Source organism: Bos indicus x Bos taurus, chromosome 13 (assembly GCF_003369695.1).
Source record: "Bos indicus x Bos taurus breed Angus x Brahman F1 hybrid chromosome 13, Bos_hybrid_MaternalHap_v2.0, whole genome shotgun sequence".
Lineage (NCBI taxonomy): Eukaryota > Metazoa > Chordata > Mammalia > Artiodactyla > Bovidae > Bos > Bos indicus x Bos taurus.
This window is the reverse complement of record NC_040088.1, coordinates 24008193-24014367: the sequence shown is the minus strand read 5'-3', so window position 1 is coordinate 24014367 and position 6175 is coordinate 24008193. Positions and strand designations below refer to the sequence as shown.

Genomic DNA, 6175 nt, shown 5'->3' with positions numbered 1-6175 from the left:
TGAGAGTAAATCCACAAGCCCAGGTATGTCTGGCCCCTGTGCCCTGCCCCTGCCCAGCCTGCAGCCCACCTACTCAGTGCAATGCGATGGTTCAGGCAGCTCACCTGATGCATTCAGAGAAGGGCAGTGGGCCCTTGGGGAACCCTGCCATGCTGGCATTCTATGGTTCTGTGATCTGGAGAGTGAAAGCCATGTTTGGTCTTATGGGTGTGCTGAAATTAACTGCTGGAGGCTAATAACATGACACCTGGAACTCTGGTTTGAGAGTGATTTCATTCATTCACCAGTACCGGTCCAGTCTGTGTGTGTGTGTGTGTGTGAGTGAGCGTGTGTTCACGCTCTGCTGCTGCTACTGCTGCTAAGTCGCTTCAGTCGTGTCCTACTCTGTGCGACCCAATGGACGGAAGCCCACCAGGTTCCCACCTCCCTTGGATTCTCCAGGCAAGAACACTGGAGTGGGTTGCCATTTCCTTCTCCAATGCATGAAAGTGAAAAGTGAAAGTGAAATCGCTCAGTCGTATCCAACTCTTCGCGACCCCATGGACTGCAGCCTACCAGGCTCCTCCATCCATGGGATTTTCCAGGCAAGAGTACTGTCCAATTCTTTGCCACCTTTTGGGCTGTAGCTCATAAAGATCCTCTGTCCAGGAGATTTTTCAGGCAAGAAATACTGGAGTGGGTTGCTATTTCCTCCTCCAGGGGATCTTCCTGACCCAGGAATTGAACCCATGTCTCCTATGTCTTTTGCACTGCAGGCAGATGCTTTACCTACTGAGCCATTGGGGAAGTCGACTGGATCCAGCCCCTGCTAGGTCCCAAACACTTGGAACACAACTCATAAGGAAGCCAAGGGGTGTCCAAATAGACTATAACCAACCTCTTCCTCCATTCTTCAAGTGACAGTAATGATAAGTATAATATGAATAAACAGAACTAGCCGAGGATGTATTTACAATTCTAGAAGATGGTGTTATGATTTAATATGTGAAAGGCAGAAGCCGATTCTATAATCTATCATTTGGAAGGAACTGACCATCCGTTTGGAAGGAAAAAACTTAGTTTCTATAATCCAGTGGTTAGGACTCCGAGCTCCCACTGCAGAGGGCACAGGTTCAATTCTGGGTTGGGGAACTAAGATTCTCCAAACTCTGCAGCGCAACCGAAAAAAGGGAAAAGAAAAAAAAGCAGCTCTTTTTTTGCCACATCTACTGCGAGAATGAAGACCATTCTCAGCAACCAGACTGTCGACATCCCAGAAAATGTCGACATTAACTTGAAGGGACGGACAGTTATTGTGAAGGGCCCCAGAGGCACCCTGCGGAGGGACTTCAATCACATCAATGTAGAACTCAGTCTCCTTGGAAAGAAAAAGAAGAGGCTCCGTGTTGACAAATGGTGGGGAAACAGAAAGGAACTGGCCACTGTTCGCACAATCTGTAGTCACGTACAGAACATGATCAAGGGTGTTACACTGGGTTTCCGTTACAAGATGAGGTCGGTGTATGCCCACTTCCCCATCAACGTTGTTATTCAGGAGAATGGTTCTCTTGTGGAAATCCAAAATTTTTGGGGTGAAAAATACATACGCAGGGTTCGAATGAGGCCAGGGGTTGCCTGTTCAGTATCTCAAGCCCAGAGAGATGAGTTGATTCTTGAAGGAAATGACATTGAACTTGTGTCAAATTCAGCTGCTTTGATTCAGCAAGCCACCACAGTTAAAAACAAGGATATCAGAAAATTTTTGGATGGTATCTATGTTTCTGAAAAAGGAACAGTTCAGCAGGCTGATGAATAAGATCTCAGTGATCCTGCTGCAGAAACAAGATAGACGGTTCTATGGACTCAGTTGTGATGTTTTAAAGAGACAATAAAAACTCTTGATTTGAGATTTTTTCCTACTGATTATCATTTCAAACTATTTGGCCAGTAAGCAGTTAAGTAAATTCTAGTGTGTTAAAAACAATAACAGAAGGAATAGGAGTGGTTGATTCATTTTGTTGTTGTTAGAAAGATGTTAGCAAGACTTAATGGCAGAGGGGGCTTGAAGGAATACCAAGGGCATTTCAGGCAAGAGGAATATGGTTATCATGGGAAGAACTTTCGGAGATGCCCTAGGAATCTAATTTTGCAGTGGCACAGATTTGAATATTTGTGAGGCAAATGCCTGAGTCACAGTAACTGAAAAAGCAGCTGAGAAGTGATACTGTCTTAGTAAGAATTAAAAGATGGAGTTAATTTGTATTTATGATAAACATGGTTGCTGTAGTCTAAGATTCTCTCAGTTATACTCAGATTTCAGCCACATGTATATCCTAGTCTTTGATAGCTTTAAAAAAACTTAAGAAACGTTCCATGTGTCATACTTCAGATATACTACTATACAGTACGGTAGGGTTGCCCCTAAACCTGCAGTCCTCCCCTGTCTCATTTGTTAGAAACTCTAACCGTGTAATTTCTCAGGCAAAACATTTAACTTTGTCTTACATACTGTGTCTAGTCCATCAATAAAATCTGTGGGCTTACTAAGAAAAAAAAAAAGAAAAAAAGCAAAAAGAAGTAGTTCTGCAGGCTTACAAGATGCAAAGGAAGAGATGGAAGATTTGGGAGATGCAGAGAATAATTAAAAGACTTGAAATCCTGGAGAAGGTCACAAAGGGTGGGACCTGGAGCAAGGGAGGGACAGGACTGAGGTTGGAAGAGGAAGTTGTATGTTTCCTCCATAAACCAGGAGAAATGGGAGGAGGAAGGGGACCCAGGTGGGGATGCTTGAAGGACCACACCCCTGGGCCCTGCATTTGGGAGACAGACGCCTCTTGGCAGGATGCGGCTTGTCTCTGAGGTCTGAAGCAACTGGCCCCAAAGATGAGTCGACTTGGCCCCAGAATGGAGACCAACCCAAAGTGAATTCCTTAGTTCACCCGCTCTGAGGTTGGCAGCCTCCCCGAGAAGGCTGGGCCCGTGGGAGCTCCACCCAGCCAGAGGCCATCCAGATGGGGCCCCAGAGAACGTGGCTTCCAAGAGGATGTTTCAGCAATACTGCAGGGCTTGTCTCTGCAGAGAGAGCATGAGCAATCAACAAAGGGCTTAATCCTCTCCTTATCCTGCCTAGCACCTGCCCTGCGCTCACACTGTCTGTCCTGCTTGTTAGGTTCTTAAAGAAAGGGATCAACTGACTTGGGGAGAGGACTTCCCTTATCGTCCAGTGGCTAAGACTCTGAACTCCCAATGCAGGGGGCCTGGGTTCAATCCCTGGTCAGGGAACTAGATCTCACATACCGCAACTAAGACTCAGCACAGCCAAATAAATAAATAAGTATATTTTTGAAAGGGGTTAGGGGCAGAGAGGAAGGGAAGTGGGGAGGAGAGACAGCAAATGAGGAATAATACTTAATGTCAGGGTTTTATGGGGAGAGGCTTCCAGAGTGGCCTAGCCCATTCTTCCACGTGCAGTTGGGCAGTGCACAGTCCAGGGCGCTGGCAGCTGCTCCCTGCACAGACCCTCAGCTCAGTCTGGAGATGCAGCACAACCCGAATCCTGGTACCAGGCTTGCCCCAGGTCTAGGTCAGCACAATGAGCACAACTTTCCTCTGGGCAGCACCCACATCGGGTGCTTTCAAGGCTGCCCAACAACTCCAGAATCACCCTTGTTCTGCAGCTGGGGAATGAGGCTCCGAGAACATAAGTGTCCAAGCCTGCCCGGCTAGGCAGCTGCAGAGCCAGAAACCAAGCCTCTCTGAAGGGCAGGAGGCAGGATGCGTCAAGGTCCTGTGACTCTTGCTGGTTGTGTGGTCTTAGAGAGGTTGCAAAGGACCTACCTCAAGGGGTCGTTTTGAGGTTTAAATGAGTTTATACTTGGGAAGCACGTAGAAAGCATCCTAGGTGCTATGTGATGTTTGGCTATTATTATAGGGGTCTATGGAGCTTCCCAGGTGGCGCTAGTGGTAAAGAACCTGCCTGCCAATGCAAAACACATAAGAGACCTGGGGGTCAATCCCTGGGTCGGGAAGATCCCCTACAGGAGGGCATGGCAACCCACTCCAGTATTCTTGCCTGGAGAATCCCATGGACAGAGGAGCCTGGCGAGCTACAGTCTATAGGGTCGCATGACTGAAGCGACTTAGCACGCATGCACATAGAGGGCTATCTCCCTGCTCCCATTTCCATCAGCACCCCAGTAGCAAGACAACCCAAATAAGGGTACAATCCAAGTAAAGTCTGGGCTTTCTAAGAAGATCCCACTTGAAGACCAACCCCCAACATTTAAAGTACATTGCCATGCCTAAATCCTCCTTCTCAGGAACTAGCATTTCAGGAACCATCAGTCTTTTTTTTTTTTTTTTTTTAACTATTATCATTATTTTATTTATTTATTTAATTTTTTAATTTTTTTGGCTGCGCCTCTCAGCTGTGGGATCTTAGTTTCCTGACCAGGGATAGAACCCCGGGCCCTTGGCAATGAAAGCTCAGAGTCCCAAGCACTGGATCACCAGGGAATTCTCTACTCCGATTTTAATTAAAATCACCTGGGGTCAAAGCAAGAGCTATTTGAAGATATTCCTTCGGAGAAAATTTTAACTTCCCTAAGAGAAAAAATAAAAATATTAGCCACATTTCTACGTTACCACTCTGGAAATTTCAGCAGACAACCATAAACTGTCTTTTTAGCCAGCGCATGAATTCTATGAGCATCAGAGCTAAGAAAACTGTGTCGGGTTCAGTAAAATTGCATTCTCTTTGCTGTCTGTGGGCTCAGCTCTCCTTCCGGTCCGAATGGCAAGATGCTTTGAAATAATTTTTTTTATGTTAAAGATTTAAGACACTTCGTGGAGGAGAAATGAAGAGCCTCTAAAGGGAGAAGCATGTTTTTTTCTCTACTACCCACTGCTCACACCAGGTGTATGGCGGGGGGCGGGGTGGGGGTTTCCCACAGTTTAACTCATTAGGATACTAACTCCTCAGCCTCATAAGACTGGCCCATATATATGGAATCTAGAAGGATGGTACTGATGAACCTACTTGCAAGGAGAACAGACTTACGGACACAGGCAGAGGGGAGAGAGGAGAGTGGGATGGATGGAGACAGCAGCATTGGAACATATACATTACAAATGCAATATAGATAACCAGTGGGAATTTGCTATATGACACAGGGGCTCAAACCTGATGCTCTGTGACAAACTAGAGGGGTGAGATAGGCTGGGAGGTGGGAAGGAGGTTCAAGAAGGATGGGACATACGGCTGATTCATGTTGATATATGGCAGAAACCAACACAGTATTATAAAGCAATTATCTTCCAATTACAAAAAAGAGAGACTGACCCCACTTTAGATGCCAATCACAAGCCCAGGCCTCCAGCACTTCTGACCAACTGGCTACAAATTGGGGGTTCCCATGAACACCTCTTCAGGTTTGATAATTTGCCAGAAGGCTCAAAGAACTCATGAAAAACTGTACACTTGCTAGATTGCCAGTTTATTATAAAGGATATGATTCAGGCACAGCCAGGTAGAAGAGACAGATAAGTTTGGGGGTGGGGCCCTGAGTTGCCAGGCCCTCTCCCACCTCTAGGTGTTCAACAACCCGGAAGCTCTTGGAATCCATTGTCCACGTAGTTTTATGGATCTTCCATTAGGCAGGCTGCTGCTGCTGCTGAGTCACTTCAGTAGTGTCCAACTCTGTGCAACCCCATAGACGGCAGCCCACCAGGCTCCCCCATCCCTGGGATTCTCCAGGCAAGAACATTGGAGTGGGTTGCCATTTCCTTCTCCAATGCATGAAAGTGAAAAATGAAAGTGAAGTCTCTCAGTCGTGTCCGACCCTCAGTGACCCCATGGACTGCAGCCTACCAGGCTCCTCCGTCCATAGGATTTTCCAGGCAAGAGTACTGGAGTGGGGTGCCATTGCCTTCTCCATTAGGCAGGCACCCTTGAGTAAGTCTTTGGCAACCTGTGATTAACTCAACTTCCAGCCCCTCTCTCTTCCCCAAAGGTCAGGAGGTAGGGCTGGAAGTCCCAGCCTTCTAAGTAGGTGGTGGTTCCCATGGCCACCAACCCCCATCCTGAGGCTACTCGGGAGCCCCAGTAACCAATCATCTCATTAACATAGAGAAAGACATTTTTTACTCCAGAGATTCCAAGGGGTTTAGGAGTTATGTGCTAGTTATGTCCTAGAAA

General features: G+C 46.8%; 1 pseudogene across 1 annotated transcript; it reads left to right on the top strand.

The window, feature by feature from the left end:
• Positions 1-1178: 1178 nt before the first annotated feature.
• On the top strand, positions 1179-1886 carry LOC113903195 (annotated as a pseudogene). The gene has a single exon (XR_003514041.1). The product of XR_003514041.1 is annotated as a 60S ribosomal protein L9 pseudogene (transcript).
• The last annotated feature ends 4289 nt before the right edge of the window (positions 1887-6175 follow it).